Below are 16785 nucleotides of genomic sequence, written 5' to 3'. Positions count from 1 at the left end.
GTCTTAAAAGGTACAGAGTAAGATGTCCCACAGCCAGGCAGCAAAAAGCAATGATTTTTGTTCAATATCCCACCATTTTTTGTCTGATTTCCTTTGAATGGACTCCAATACTGTATTAAACAAGGTGTTAAAGAAAACTTGAATCACAGGAAGACCAGTGAAAACAGAAATCGGGCACTTTAACAAATCTTTCGGGGTTGCATTCTCATTATTCCATGTCGCATTCTTTACCAGTTTGAACGCATGAATGAACTCTGCCACAGGGCTACGAAGCACCCACGCCCAGATGAGGGGAAAGGAAATGACTTAAAAAAGACAGAGCCCAAAGAAATCAGGACAAAGCAGGTTGTAGTTTTCATAGAGATGAGTAATTTGGATTTCATTCAGATATTCTGTGTTCAAAGAACAGACTCAGTTTAGATCAAGGCTTTGAAAGAAGAACTGGCTGATGAAAATTGCTCTTTAATGTAACTTTAATGGTCCTGGGAATTTCAACGAGAAGGCTTTGTGTCCTGCCAAGGCCTCCCTCCTGGGACTGGTTACCTCTCCTGGGACTGGTTTAAAACAAGGTTATGTGCAAATGTTTTCATGGTTGATAGACAGTCAACGTTGGAAGATTAAAAGAAATAATAACCTATGTTTGCTTATGCACAAAAATGTTTGCATGCAGATACCCCCGGACCAGCCACCATGGGTCCATTCCATACCTGTGCGCTGCGCACTTGCCACGATGCTGGGCTCTGGCTATTTTGAGACTGAGCCACTAAGAATTTCCTCTGTCTATGATGGCTTCACCCCAAATCATATCAACCTTACTAAAATGTAACCACATTTCAAATACATTTTTTCCTGTAAAAGTTTTGAGATGATTTTTATACTTTTGCTTTTGGAATTATTTGGCCATAGGAATATTTCATTAATAACTGCCTATGATTTCTCTAGTGTCTATGCAGACATTCTTGCAAGGTGAGATCTACGAATCATTTGCAAATATAAAGGCATTTATGCAAGTATTAAATTTATCCTGCTAAAGTTGTCACATTGCCATAGACATTTGAAATTCAGTAATTTCAATTTCAATTTTTGTCTTTTTTTAAAATTTGAAAACAATAGATTCTATATTCAGGTCCCTGACGTTTTCACAGGCCTCTGGAAAGTGTGAAGGTCTTGGTCCTGGGCCTAAAGTGCTTAATTAATTAAGTGGTCCTATTGAGGCTCTGGTGTTTTACAAGGGAAAGAGATAAAGAAGATCGTTGACCTCACGCAACCTGAAATCTACTGGGAACATGGACAGTGAGGTCAGGAGTTAGGGTTAGGGTTAGGGTTAGTAAAGCATGACGACGTCACACTCGGGGATGCTCGGGAAGCCCTCAGAGCAGTGCTGGAAGGACACAGAGCAGCGGGTCAGCACTGGCAGGTGACATCTGGAGTCTCATTCTCTGCTTTGGCTCAGCCTCTCTACACCCACTTGCATGTTTCCTTCCATAAAGCAAGGCTCAGAGAGGCCACGCTTTCCTTAGACTAAGATTTGCTCCTTCACAGGGTGGCTATGAGGATTCAGGAAGACTTTGCCACCAGCACTTCTGGTAAACTTCCATATGAAACTGTCAGGAATTTTAATCCTAATACTAGCAATATTATTACTATTGTTCTCAAACTCCATGTCTTCAGGGTGCTGGGGAAATCTCGGCCTAGTTTGGACTGGGCTCCGGTTCCCAGGAGGCAGAGGCCTGTGCAAAGGCATGGACATCGTGGGGTTTCTGGGGAATTCAGCAATTTGGTGACAAGTGAGACAGCAAGATGCTGGGAAATAAGCAATCCGTGTGGCCAGTTCTTTCTCCTCTGCAGGGACCACTGGTTCTTACTTCCCCAGGAAACAGCTTCCTTCCTTCCCTCCCTCCTTCCTTCCCTCCCTCCTTCCTTCCCTCCCTCCTTCCTTCCAGGGGGCATCATCACTTGCAGCAAATACTCCTGCTCTTAGGACTACAAGCTCCTGGGGGGCTGTGGACAGAGACCGTGTCTTTCACTGGGGAATGCACAGCACAAGCGCAGTGTCAGACCCACAGTGGGCTCTACGCAAAGACCATGCAATGAATGAGCGTGTGAACGGATGACTATCACCCCTGTGCTTTTTTCCAGCACTAGTCTTTAGCAACACAATGATCTATTACTTTGATTATGCAAAAATCTAATATCATTAGATACTTTACTCTTTTTAAAGTTACCCCATAGCTTTCTATTAAATAGAAAGACAGGAGTGGGGTCACCTCCTGACCCTGATGCTTAATAACTGTGGGACCAGGAAGCCACTGCCCTTCAGAATCTCAGCCTTCTCTTCACAAAATCCTAGTGCAGAGGACTGTTGTACAGATCAGGGGACAGTATGCATGGTGGCTGCTTCCCACAGAGCTCAGCCTGGCATGGGACACCCACAACGAGAAGCTGTGAAGAGGGTGAGGAAGAAGAATGTGGGATTGAAGTGGCTGGAAGAGCCACTGCTCCAGGCCTGTGCTTCTGCATGTTGCAGGTGGACACTCCCTGAGTGGAATACTGGCTCCCAAGGAATTGAGTCATGAACAAAGCCACAGAGACAGGGAACAGAGAGAGAGAGACAGCCACACAGCATGAGCCTGGCCTTTTCTGGGGAGCGGAGCCTCTCCAGTGTTTACTTCCATTTGCACAATGCAGGATCTAATGGTTCCAGTTGTAAGATGCTCAGGCCAGGCCACCTGGAGCTGGTGAGATGTGGGGCTCCACTCCCAGTCCCTTCTGAGGGTCATCCCTTGGATTAGGAAGCCCCCAGTAATCTTGGGCACACAACCTTATTAATGAGCTTTCTCTGGTGCTGGACCCTGTGGGGGACAGGGGACTCGACAATGCTCCTGATGGAAGCTACAGAGATGTGATTCAATCAACATTTTATCAGGAGTCAAGAGAGGGAGTAGACCATTGTCCTGGAGGATTTAAAGGCTAGAAAAGCTGACCCGCCCGGGAAGGACAGAGGACCTGGGGTTTGCTGTCTGGAAGATGGAAGTGATCCGATGGTGATTTTTAAGCCTATAATAGGTTTCAGGGTCAAGGATGCTTTCTGGAGGCTTTCTTCTTTGAAGGTTAAAGAGAAAAAAGACTTAAAATACAGGGCAAAAGAAGAAACTTTTGACAGTGTTCAAACAGGCTTACAAAGCAACTAAGGGTGTTCCTGACCAGAAGGTTTTAAAGATGAAACAGGAGCTCATTTGCCTGAACCATGAGGCTTCAGTCCTGTTGGGAGGCAGGACCCACTGGAAACCAGCACAGTCCTGAGCCTCCTACTAGTTCTTCAGTACCTGAGACTGCTAACTGGTTAGGGCCGACCTAACCATGGCTGGCTGCCCAACAACCATCACCAGCCCTTTCTCCCTTACTCACCTCTTACTGTAGAGGCCAAAAGACCAGATCTGACTTTCTCAGCTTTCCTGGAAGCTAAAGGTAAACATATGTCATTGGCCCGTGAAACACCAAGGGAGACCGGCTGAGGGACACTTGGGAGAGAGTTTGTGTCCTGATAAGAGGAGAGGAGCACATGACAGCACAGCCTCCCGCTTGCCTGGCTGCCTTTGTGTTTCCTGCCTTGGGACATAGCAGCAGGAGGAAGCAATGCCCAGGGCTTTGGCAGCCACTTTATGTCCAAGAGAAAAAAGCCAAAAGCATCTGAGGTGCCCCCTGCTGGCTCTCTGGCACCTCAAACTGCCAGCCAATTCTGTACTGGCCCATCTTCATCAAGTTATGAAAATCCTTAGATTCTCTTCATTATTTAAACTACTGTCAGTCTGGCACCCTGTTACTTGCAGCAGAAGGCATTCCTAATGAATGCACTGGATTGCCAGCACGACGGAAAGCACTAGAGAGCGTAGCCAGACCTGTCTCTAGAAGACTGTCCTGGGGCTTTGCCTCACATGTGCTGAGAGGCAGGGAGAGCTGAAGGCCCTTCCTATGAATTCGTGCAGGAGGCAGCCAGAGGGAGGGGAGTGTGCACCCCAGTTCTGAGGCAAAGGAAGCCCACGCACTACTAAATCGAAGCCCAGCGAGAGTCCGGCCTCTGTGGGCACTTGCTCCTCAGGAATTTGCAGACAGGGCAGACGTGCTGGTGGAAACACCGTCTCCTAAGGCCATGCCCTGTGAACAACACAGTCACCTGGTGCAGCTGTCCCTCACATTCTGACCCAACAGGCCAGAGAAGGGCCCAGGAGCCTGCATTTTAACTAGCATTCCAGATGATTCTTATATATGCTAACATTTGAGAGTCACAGCACTGTGGACCAACACAGGAGTGTGGGGAGAGGATAACAGCTCCTTCCTGCGAGTCTAGTTTTGCTTGTATTTAGCAAACACATTTTGGGGGAGAACTGAGCTCTTCCAGGATTCATGACGGAGATGGATATTTACCCAAGTTTTATCTTCAAGCTGCAGGTTTGGAAAATTGCCTGAAAGCTTCCATGGACACGGGACTAGCTGCAAAGGACAGCCAGGGGCTATGTTATCTCACGACTTCCACAGCTTTGAAAGTGCAGCCATGGATGCAGAAGGCCAGTGCCAGGGTCTCCTGACAACTTTGCCATTGCCTGTGTTATTGGGGAAGAACTGGAATGATCCAGAGCATGAAAAGGGTCAGAGCTTGAGAGAAACCCAGACCCCTCCTCCTCTGGAACAAGCCAGAAGTGTCTCTGAGATCTGCCACTTTTGTGGCTCTGGGCCCCGCCCCCAGGGGCCTCGTGGAACTTTGTTGGTGCAGCTGTTTATGTGGCTCTGTGGAAAGATGAATAATGCCCCCCAATATGTCCACACCCTACTCCCTGAGCCCGTGGATATATGACCTCACAGGGCAAAAGGGCTCTGTAGACATGATCAAGTTAAGGATTTTGAGATCGGAGATTGTCCTGTATTATCCAGTGGAACGGCATCACAAGGGTCCACGTAGGAGGGAGGTGGGAAGGTCGGATGAGGAAGCAGGACATGTGGCAATGGAAGCGGAGGGTCTGCGTCAGAGGGATCGGCAGATGCTGCACTGCAGGCTTTGAGGAGCAGAAAGGGGCCTGGGGCCGAGGAATGCAGAGACCTCTGGATGCTGGAAATGGCAAGAAAAGTCATTCTGCCCTGGAGTCTCCAGAGGAGCACGGTCCTGCCCACACCTCGATTTCAGCCCAGTGAGACCCGTGTTGGGCTTCCAGCCTTCAGAATTGTAAGGTAATATATTCATGTTCTTTTTTCAGCCACTGAATTTGTGGTAATTTGTTATAACAGCAATAGGAAGCTGAGACAGGCTGAAAGTCCCAGTCCCTGTTTTAAGTGTTTTACATAATAGCTCATGAAATCTCCACAATGGCTGTAGACTGAATGTCTGTCTCCCCCCAGAACTCATAAGCTGAAATCACAGCCCCCAGTGTTAAGGTATTAGGAGGTGGGGCCACTGGTAGGTGATTAGATCCTGAGGCAGAACCCTCATGAGCGGGATTAGTGTCCTTATAAAAGAGACTGCAGAGAGCTGCCATGCCCCTTGCACCGGTGAGGACTCCGCCAGCAGTCACCATCTATGAACCAGGAAGCCTCACCGTACACCAAATCTGCCAGTGCCTTGATCTGGGACTTCCCAACCTCCAGAACTGTGAGAAATAAATGACTGTTTATAAGCCACCCAGTCTGCAGTAATTTGATCTAGCAGCCCAGATGGGCTACAACAACCGCCTAAGGAGTAGGTTATATTATCTTCACTTTACCGATGAGGAAACTAAGGCACAGAAAACGCAGGTAGGTGTCTTGGCCATGGGCACACAGGGAGCAGGCAGCAACGTCCCTGCTCTGCCCACTGCTGCTATTATTATAAACATGATTACTCCCTGCTTTGGGGGCAAATGTCTTCATCCACTAGAAAAGAAAATGTGTCCCAGTGAAGGTCCTGGTCACTGGCAGAAACTCTCCCCAGCACTTCCCAGAGTGGAGCTGTGTGAAAACGCCTTCCTCTAGGGCACAAAGACCCTCCATCAGCCACCTGTGCGTCCACCCTTCCACCTAATACCTCTGGATCACGAGCAGGAGCCAAGGGCTTTGCGTTTACAGTCACGCTTCCTCTTCTCCTTCTGTAGCCAGAGAGAGGCTCAGCATGTTGGACAGCGAGGCTCACAGAAGGTTTCACACCGGGAAGTATTTCGTGTGCTTTTAAGAGAGTAATGGAGACTCTGCTAAGGAAGATTAAGAGGAAACATAATCGTCCACATTTCGAGCTCAGATCTTTAAAAGGCCTTCACATATCCCATTTTTGCACATCTTTCGATAACTCATTGGCAAACGTATGGAGAATCTCATTTAAAACTTAATTTTGGCTTTCTCAAACCTATACATGAGTTTGAGTTTTTGGAGCCTGTGAAGCAGGTTTATTCTAGGGCAGCTGGACTATGCTGCTGAGGACACGAGGGCCCGCTTAGGCCGTGCGCCTCTTTCCTTGTGAGTTCCCAGAAGGAACAGGACAGGAGAATCTATCCATGACCTTCCGGACTCAGTGACTGTCGAGCCCTTCCGTGGGGCCCTCAATGCTCGCACAGCCAGAGGCCGTCGGAAGCCCCTGACTGCAACAACGGAAAGATCCCCTCGTTGGTTTGGGGGTCGGTGTGGATCTCGAAGCTCAGCCCGGGTTTCTGCTGATGACGGTGCAGGTGGCCCTTCATGTGACTGTGCTGGGATCGTCCTACCGTCAAACTGACAACTCCTATGGCTCCTTCCTCAACTGTGGTTTGAAACTGCAAACAAAGCAGACGGTAACTGTCAATAATCTGCAAAAACACAGCAAAGACCATTTATAGAGTTCTTACCATATGCTTGGTACTGGGTATGTCACACACATCATGTCACAGGAGGGTTATGGCCCGGAAGATGCCACGCTCCACCTCTGAGCTTTCCTTGAATTCGGGGGGCTGCAGGACTAACGTCTCGCCTGCAGAATGGGGCTGAGTGATGTCTGCTGTGGCTGGAATGGGCTGCGCTGGGGCAGGAGGGTTGAGAACAGGAGCTGGGCCTCCTCCCTTCGCTCTTTCCCCCTCTGCAGCCTGAAGGCACAAGCACGACACCCAAGGGAGGATGGAGCCACACGGAGAAGCTTGGGTCCCCGAGTCACAGCATGGAGGAGCAAAGCCTAGTGGCTGGGAACAGCCGGCCTGAGCCACTGCTGAGTCAGAAACAACCTTCTGCTGAGTTCCGGCGACGCTGCCTTCTGGTCTGCGTTGGTTCTCACAGCCTCGCCCACCTGAAACCAGACGACCAGACAAGCAGTGTGAGGACCCTAAGCGGGGAGACCAGGATCGAAGGGCACTGTTTGACCCCGGAGCCTCTGCCAGACCCTGCCCTCTTCTCTAATGAAGAAAACCAGTTTCAGCCTCCCCACCCCTTGCCACAACTAACAGGACCACTTCCTAAGAAAACACAGCAATCAATTATTTGGAGCCCTGTTGTTCCTGTGTTTTTAGTGAAAATAAACCAACAAATAAAAAATCAGTTTTCCCATAGGGGCATACCCCTTACCAGAAATTACCTTTGTACCCCCTGTCCCCACCCAGTTATCCCCCAACTTAATAAATTCTAAAAAAAAAGTTAACATCCCTCCTAACAGCCCAGCTGTATGTAGTTATGAGACTTGATAAGAAAAACTCCTTTAGCCAAAACGCAAACCTCGTTGCTAGACAAGCAGCAGAAAGCTGACAGGATGATGGGACTGACAAAGACACTCACTGTCCCGTCACCAAAGCCACTCAGCCCGTGTCCCCTCCACCTCACTCTCCTAAGGAAGAGCAAGCGCGGTCATTGATTGCAAATGGCAGTTACAATAAAACAACAGCAAGAGCAGCCTCACGCTCAGGAGAAGACACCACGTCTCCTCGGGGCTGTCAGTGCCCCACACGTCCAAAGAAACTTCTCCAGTGACAGACTATAGAAATGATCCCTGAAAGTATAGTCCTAACTGCAGCTACAGCCTCTGCTGGGTCTACAGTGGCAGTCACCTTACAGTGATGGCTACTGTCCCCACATCTGGTTCCACTGAAAATTAGACAGGAAAATAGGCTCTGCAATACAATCTCTTCAAATTCAATCATTTCAGAACACGTTTTAACATTTAAGTGGAGACGTAATTTTTAAAAAACGTTTTAAATGGCCACACTTCATTAACATATGATGGGATGACAGCCAATCACAACCCGCCTCTTTAAAGCTGAGCACGTGTCCTGCTAAAGCCACAGGCCCCCTCGGGGCAAGGTTGGCCTTTGCCGATGCTGCTGAGAATCCAGCTGAATCTGGGGAAGGTCACTCTTGGCAATTGCGGCCGTGGCTACCCTGAGTGTGACTTTCAAACGCTAGTAAGAGACGACCACTGTGACTATGGCATGGGGGGAACTGAGTGACAGACCCAGCGCCTGGATACAGAACCTTCTGGTTCTTGTACTGTATGTTTGCACCAGCTGTTCACACTTTTCAAATTTTTAAAATAAAGATAGTTGTTTGGTGGCAGGGTCGCGTGGTCGGGGGCGGGGAGAAGTGATCTCCAAAATGGACCATTGTAACGGCCTCTTCCAAAATGAGTTTGCATTGATCCTGTTCATTCATTACCACTAACTCCCCTTCACACATAACATCTTCAGAGTCCAAGGAACGAGCTGGAGAGTCAGGCCTGAATGTCCGCTCTCCTGTTGCACCCTGTGGCCTGGCCGCATCTAGCGTCCTCACTAGTCCTGATCACAGTCTGAGACTTCGGATGAGGCCGACTTTGGCACGAGAGCAAGGGCGAGTCTGGGCTTCTTCCAGTCATGCATCCCTGCTTAGCACCGCGCCTGAGGCACACAGCAGGCACTCGGAGCTAAGGCCCCTGGGACCCCTGCCCAGGACTTGCTGGATGCCCACTGCCCACCTGCCTCACTGCTGCCAACGCAGGATGCCCTCAGAGAGACGAGCCCCTGGGAGCCCCTGGGAGCCGGCCTGTGCCAGTCCCCCAAGAACACAATGCTACCTTGCCCCTTAAGGCAGCTCAGAGCGCAGACACAGAGACCATCATCACCTCCAAGTCCCCTCAGCTGGCAGAAGACACCCAGCAGGACAATGGCCAGCAAACATCAGGTAGCCAAAGATGTCTTGACCAGCTCTGGTTTCTCAAGCTTGCCCCTATGAGGAGCTACCCATCCTGCTAAGAGTGTCAGGATCGGAGGCCTCATCTGCCTGTCCCACAGGGGCCGTCAGCTTCTGCAGGCTTGTATTCATCAGTCACGGGTTGGGCTGTCCCTGAAATGTCCAGAAATGAAAGAGCAAAAGTAGCCCACAGGAAAAGGCAGGGCAGATCCCACCCAGATCCATGTCCTTGATCTTCATCTGACCTTCGTCCAAGAGCTGGGCTCCCTGCACCCTCCAAGAGAGACAGGACCTCGATCATTTCTCCTGGCCCTAAAGCCCAGTGTCCCAGACCGTTCCAGCCCCAGCCCCCAGCCCCATCCCAAGAAAGGCCTGGCTTTCTCTGTCCCTCTCCAGATCTCTCCAGGCACTTCCAAGCTGGGCTCTTTGCTTCTTAAGATCCACTCTCAGAGTGCTGGTCACAATGGTGGAATACACAGTCCCCAGCATCACTCTCTCCCACAAATCAACCACTTTACAGGTATAAAAATGTAACATCAGCCAAGCTGGGGCTGCTGGAGCTCAGGGGGAGAGGAGAGACCTACAGAGTTCATGAAGGTGGGAGAAGCCACGATGAGAGAAAGAAAAAACTGCTTGGAGTGTTTTGTGCCACGGCCACTTTAGGGCTGGAGCTGCTGAGCACATGGAGCAGGAGCTGGCAGAAGTCGCAGCTGTGCCCTTCAGATGGAGTTATTTGGAGTCAGCAGAGGAGAAGAGGGCCTTGGTGGCCCCCAGGACAGCAAGACCACTAATAGGGTTCCTGTGGACCCACACAGGAACGAGGAGCCAGAACGGCTGAAAAAGGGGAGCCATTCAGAGGCCAGTGAGTCATCGCAAGGGACCAGCACAGGGCCTATCCCATGGGAAGTGTTTGGAGCACGGGCAATAGGGGAGACAGGCCCACTGGGAGAACATTGGGGCACAGCAAGGACAGATGACCTGTCCCCCAATCAGCAAAGGACCACTTGGAGGAGACTGGTCAGAAATGCAGAATTGCATAGGGTGAAGTTTGATGAAAAGACTCAGGTCCAGATCAGAGTTTCTACACAACCCAGGTGCACCGGGTCTCTGGAGAGCCAGAAGTACCTATAAGGTCAACCATTAAACCCTGAGCTGCACAAAAAGCCTTCCCCAGGGAATCAGCAGCAAAGCAGCAATTTAAACAACCACACAGCTCAAGTACTGGTTCCCACAGGAAGTTCCTCATTTTAGAAGTAAGCAAAGGGTTACCGAACCACCTGCCCACAACCAGGCACACTGCCAGCACCTCGGGGCCCCACTTGGGGCCTGGGTCATGGAGCTGGGGACTGGAGCCCTCTCCCACAACCTGGCACACCGCACCAGCACCTCGGGGCCCACCCAGGGACCAGACACTCCCCACAACCAGGCGCATGGTGCCAGCACCTTGGGGCCTGCCCAGAGACCAGAGGCATGGAGAAGGGGACCAAACACACCCCACAACCAGGCATACCGCCAGTGTCAAGGAGCATGTCAAAAACAGCACCTCCATGTGGGTGGCCCACCACAACCACCACAGCCACCACAATAACCATGGCTGCTGTGAAAGTGGCTAGATGTCACAGCCACCACACAGATGGTCTGCCAGCCACTGGAGTGCATTGACGCAAGGACAGTCACCAGCAGAGATCAATGAAAAGAAGAGGACGTCTCTTTCCACAAAACCCATTTCAGAGTGACAGAAGAAGCATCTGCTCTATGATAATATTGGGGGACCTGATCACACCTCTCAGCATTGGACAGATCATCTAGCCATTACTCTTTCAGAAGGAGAGAAGAAATCTAGGGTCATTAGAGGGGGGAGGGGGAAGGGAGTGGGGGATGGGGAGAGATTGGACAAGGGGCATGAAGAATAAGTACAATTTGTAACAATACATATGCTAGTAATATCGATTTGATCAACATATGTCAACGTTGAACCCCCAAAATATGTATAATCAATTATGATTCAATAAAAATTTTTTTAAGAGATCCGCTCCCTATGAGAAGCTTCTACTTTCCTGAAAAGCAAGTGCCACTGTCAGGGACGCTCTCTATATGATCGGATACTTTCATCATCATTTCATAGTGCAAAAAGCCAAGTCTTGGGGTTCCACACTTAGTGCATTTTCAAAATATCTTTAGAAAATAGATAGTATGAATCATTACTTTACATGTTCAATATATTTTTCATATTTCTTTAGCTAATTAATATTTTTACATCTGTGTGGTTTTATGTGACATTCTTTCACAATTTCCTCTCAAGAATATAAAACCTTGACTTGAATTCACATGTCACATTTACTGTTCTGTGATTCCCTGAACACTTTTGAGGTTGGTCTGTACCTAAAACTCAACTTAATCACATAAAGTATTATTATAATGGTTGAATTGTGTAATTTATGTGGAAACCCACAATTACCTTTGTCAAACTCTAGATTATCACATAAATCACACAGAATGTGATTTGGAATCATTTGTAAAAGCTTCATAAAAAAGGGTTGGGAACTTGAGGTCCATACATTATGAGAAAGAAGTATGCAGAGAGAGAGAAAAAGACCTGAGACAAGTGAATATTCATGCTTTCAGCTCATCCTAGTTTTGTGCAGTAAAATTTAAGAATATTTTCCAAGGCTGAAAAGTTAACCTTGCAAATGTTCTAGTATTCACGATTTATGAACCAACACAAAATGCAGCCATTTGAAGAATACAGTTCATACAATTAAGTTTACACCCATATGAAAGCATTTTTATACGTAAGCATAAATATTTCTAAAGAAAATGGAAAGACTTTATATTAGAAGGCTTATCCAAATGAGCAGTAACCAATAACCTCCAAAGAGACTAGATTCTGGCTTGTAAGAGACATTAGAATATAAAATATATATTCATAAGTATAATGGATGTTTGAAACGTACACTGTGCTCATTAAAATTGAGCAAGCTATCTCCTATCTGTAGGCAGATTTTCTTATACAGTTGAATTTAGGTAGTATTCTCTTGTACTATGAGTACACAAAAAAAGATCTATTTGGATAGAAAAATATTATTTTCTATATATATATTATTATAGAAAAATATATATTATAATAATAATATAAAAATATATATTATTTTCAATATAAAAATGTTTCCTGAAGCAAAAAAAAAATTTTTTTAAATAAAGATGACCGGTAAGGGGATCTGAACCCGTGGCCTTGGTGTTGTCAGCACCACGCTCTCCCGAGTGAGCCACGGGCCGGCCCCTCCTGAAGCAAAATCTTTACAAACAAGTTATAAAAGTTTATAAATCTTATTTAAAAAATACAAAACACATTTGCAGGATCTGTGTGTTCAGATATATTTATGAAATTCAAGTAAATGACTTTAAGCTATGTTTAAATACATAGCACATTCATAAGTATAGTTGATAGAGTAAACATTATTTGAAACATACCAGTAGTTCTAACACCCAACTAGAACAAACATCAGTATTAAAAACCTGCATCTTTGATGTGATGAAGCAATGTTTGTATGCACTGTTCTACATCTGGTAGCTACTGAGCCTCAGCTTGTCACTTTTGCTGTGAGAGCTTTAGCTTCTTAGTCTCTAAGAACAATACTTCCATTAATTACAATAAAATAATGGTTATTTTTATAGACAATTACCCAGTGTTCACTCTGCAGGACTATGTTCTACATAACTTATATTATTTTACAAAATATTTAATGCCATAATGACCTGATGAGAATATTAATACACCCATTTTTACAGATGAGAAACTAGTTGAGAGGCTGTTCTGCCAGATCAAGCAGCTACTTAGTAAGACTTGGATATAATAATCATATTATTATCTAAACTACAGAGATGCTGAGAAAATCAAATGAGGTGTCAGACATGGATTCACTCTGTAAAATAAAATTAACACACAAAAATTATGAGCAATAGTGGTTATAAATTATACTTTTAAAAGAATTTAATTTTTAGAGTTTGAGTAAGCCCAATTTAATACATTCAAGACATATGCATCGGCACACACAGTGCAGGCCCTCAAACACTTAAAGACACGCATTAGACAATATTGAAAGATTTTTTCCAAGGTAAACAGAGCTGAGAAAAAAATGAGTATGGAGTTTTACTTCTTCAAAAAATTGGAAATTTATTTAATCTGACTCTTTAATATCTATTCACCTACCCCTTTTATTCACCTACTTTACGTATAAAAATTATACATATATACAAATCAGTCATTTTTAGTAAACTCATAGTTACGCCACCAGCACCAAAGTTCACTTTTCTAACATTTCCATTACCCTCAAACACTTCTTTTGCCCCTTAACAGTCAAACCTTGTGTCCGTCCGAAGCACCAGGCAACCTGGTCTATTTTTTCTGTCTCCATTTGCCTTTTATTGACATTTCATATAAATAGAGTCATAAATGACATTCTCCTTTCGGAGCTCAGCCGTGTTGCAGCACGTGTTGGCAGGTCGTGGTAGTTTGTTCCGTTTTACTGCTGTATAATTTTGCTCTGCATGGATATGTTCTCTCCTCATCCGTCTATCAGGTAATGGACATTTGGATTATTTATAATTTTTACCTATTTTTAATAATGCTGCTATGAAAATTTGCTACAAAACCTACCGTGGACAAATGCTTTCATAACTCTTGGGCAGATAATTAATAGTGGAGTAGGTGCCTACTACAGCAAATTTAAGTTTAACTTTTTAAGAAACTATCAAACTTAAAGTGATGTTAAACATCTTTTCATGCTCTTATTAGCTTTCTTTGGAGAAATATCTATTCAAATCTTTTGCCCATTTTCATTTAGTTGTTTGTTTTCTAAGTATTGAGTTGTAAAAGTTCTTTAAAATATTGTAGATATATAGTTCTTTTTCAGATATATGATTGTCAAATATTTTCTCTGAGTTTATTGCTTGTCTTTTTGATTTTGACAGGGTCTTTTGAAGAGCAAACATTTCTGAATTTTGATGAAGTCAAATTTATCATTTTTATTTTATTTTTTATAAATCATGCTTTTATGCCATATTTAAAACCTTTTTCTTAACTCAAGTTCACAGGACTTTCTTCTATGACATGAGTTTGATTTTTCATGATGAGAGAGAGTTGGAATATATTTTTGCTAGTGTGTTCTGTAGCAGACATGAGTCTATGTGACCAGCCGCAGAGGTAGCTGCTTTCTGATCTGTCAGACAGCTTCTTGTCACAGTGGCTTAATCAAAGTGCCAGAGTTAGTGTGGATCTGGAGCTGACAGCAGGTAAATCATTTTTTCAAATTCCTCACATTATTGGAGATAACGACATCCTTGATGGCCCAGTTCTGTGACATAGTTCTGTTTGTTAGGGTCCCTAGTGTTTATCAAATCCCCTTTGGCTTAAACTAGCTTGCGTAAACTCTGCTCACTGTGACTAAGAGCCCTAGCAGCAAAGACACCTAAATAATCACAAAACTATGGTAGTCCAACTGGGGACAACAGGAGCAAGTAAAGTATATTTTCTAAACATAAAGTACCTACTGTACTATGTACTATAACTTCCTAATATCATTTAATAAGGCCATGTTTATGAATATCAGTGATCTCTATAGTGCTGGATATGTAGTCTCAAAAATACAGTCACATGGGGGTTAGGGCTTCAACATACAGATCTGCTGGGGATGTAATTCAGTTCATAAGCAAAGCACACCCTGACTTTTGCCTCCATCATATAATCTCTGAAAAAATTCTATCTGGGAGCCAGAGAAATTCCGCATCTCACGATAATAATTTTAGATATTACGTTCTTCTTACAAAAAACTGAAACGAGGCACAGTTTGTTATTCTTAGATAACATTGACCTTTCTGTGTAAAATGAACTGGGACTCGGTGGTCTCTTATGTAAACTAACAGCTAAGAGGGAAAATGGAGTGACTAGGGGCACTTCAGAACTAGAACTTGGATGGAAATGTTCCACAAGCCAAGACCAAAGCTGTGAATAATGAGGCTGAAGACAATGCTGGAGGAAAATGTTCTCTGGCCTAATTAATACCACGATAAAGAGTTTTCAATGTGAGAACGGTGCGAATTTCTCATTAGCTGTATATATTTTCTTAATTTATTAAATAACAGCTTTCTTGACCATTATATCAATTTGCCGTTGTTTCGAGAATTGATTCCTGCAGGTTACTTAAGGCTTTTGATTCAAGACCATTACAAGTTCACCACTGATTAATGGTACTATTGAAATTTTAGCTTTCTTGTCATTTTTAAATAAACCTGTAAAACTTTATACTTTAATTTACGGTGTGTATGGCATTTATATCCTCATGCATTCTCATACCACTTTCAGTTCCCCTAACTAAATAAAGTAGTGATCAGTTCATAGATTTCTAAAATTTTTGGTAAAGTAGAAATTTTCACTAAAAATTGAAGGTAGCATAAGCCACAAATGCTTATTTTCTGTCAATTTTTCATGCATATAAGACAAGACCCCTAGAGAAATAATTTCTCAACGGCAACCTCTAAAATCGTGGCTCTCTCCTGTGCAGACAGACTTCCTCATTTTGGAACATGATTGTAGATAGTCTCATCTTCACTCCATCAGATCTACTCACCCAGTTTGAGAGTAAACTTTTAGCCTAATATTTTATGGTCAAAAAAATCTACATAAAGAAATGCGTCGGGCTGGCCAGTTGACCAGTCGTCAGGGGACAGTGTTACAACACCAAGGTCAAGGATTTGGATCTCCATAGCAACCAGCCACAACAAAACAAAGAAACATGTCTAGCATTTAATTTATGGAATTTAATCCCATTTGAAACACAGAAAATAAATTAATTAAGCCACACAAGGAAAAATTAGGACTGCAGAGTGGAGGATCACTTTTCTAAAATAATTTCAATCTGCTTTAAATAAAATAAAATGTTTAAAATAGATATTTATCTAATAACAGTTTAACCCCAAACAGAAATGATTCTACGTTAATAAACCATCAACCTTTTTTTTTTTTAATTTTAAAAAGCACTCAGGTCATCTCTATGAAATCAAATAGATGAGTACATACCAGTAAGCCAACTTTCTATTAAATCCAAGTGGGAAATAAATATTTTTATTTAAATTATTGAAATATAACTGGTAAAACCATGGTTGAAGCTGTTTGCTAAGGTACTGCTATATTTTACCAATTTATTTTTTAACAATATACATAGGCTTAGTGTTAATATTGAGTATAAAAATGATCAAGTTTTTAGAAAAATCATTTATCTTTATACTGCAGCATTTATTAACGACCACGCCTCACTAAAGAGCAGCTACAGGCAAAGTTTGAATTTTGACATCCGCCCATATCAGAATTTTTGTGGCTGGTGCACAGAAATAAAAACATATACTTCCTCCAGTTTCCTAACTGGAAAGTTACAAGTGACATTAATTTATGGTTTTGGAAACTAATCACCTCTGGCCTGGAACTAGGAATGGAAAATACTAACTGCAACTGAAAATTTGAGAAAAAAATCAAGCAGTTTAAAATAAGGCTGACATAATTGTTTTCTGTTAAAACTCCCACACTGTGCTTTATAACAAGTTTTTTTTGCAATTATTCATTCCAAAGTTAGTTTTAGGCACTAACTCTGT

At 44.3% G+C, this 16785-nt stretch overlaps 1 non-coding gene across 1 annotated transcript; it reads right to left on the bottom strand.

Annotated features, from left to right (window-relative positions):
- Positions 1-7770: 7770 nt before the first annotated feature.
- LOC134377510 (small nucleolar RNA U3) lies at positions 7771-7982 on the bottom strand. The gene has a single exon (XR_010023535.1). It is a non-coding gene; the product is annotated as a small nucleolar RNA U3 (small nucleolar RNA).
- Positions 7983-16785: the final 8803 nt, after the last annotated feature.

This window comes from Cynocephalus volans, chromosome 4, assembly GCF_027409185.1.
Source record: "Cynocephalus volans isolate mCynVol1 chromosome 4, mCynVol1.pri, whole genome shotgun sequence".
NCBI lineage: Eukaryota > Metazoa > Chordata > Mammalia > Dermoptera > Cynocephalidae > Cynocephalus > Cynocephalus volans.
Note: the sequence above shows the minus strand (reverse complement) of the source record. Positions and strands in the feature narration are given on the sequence as shown.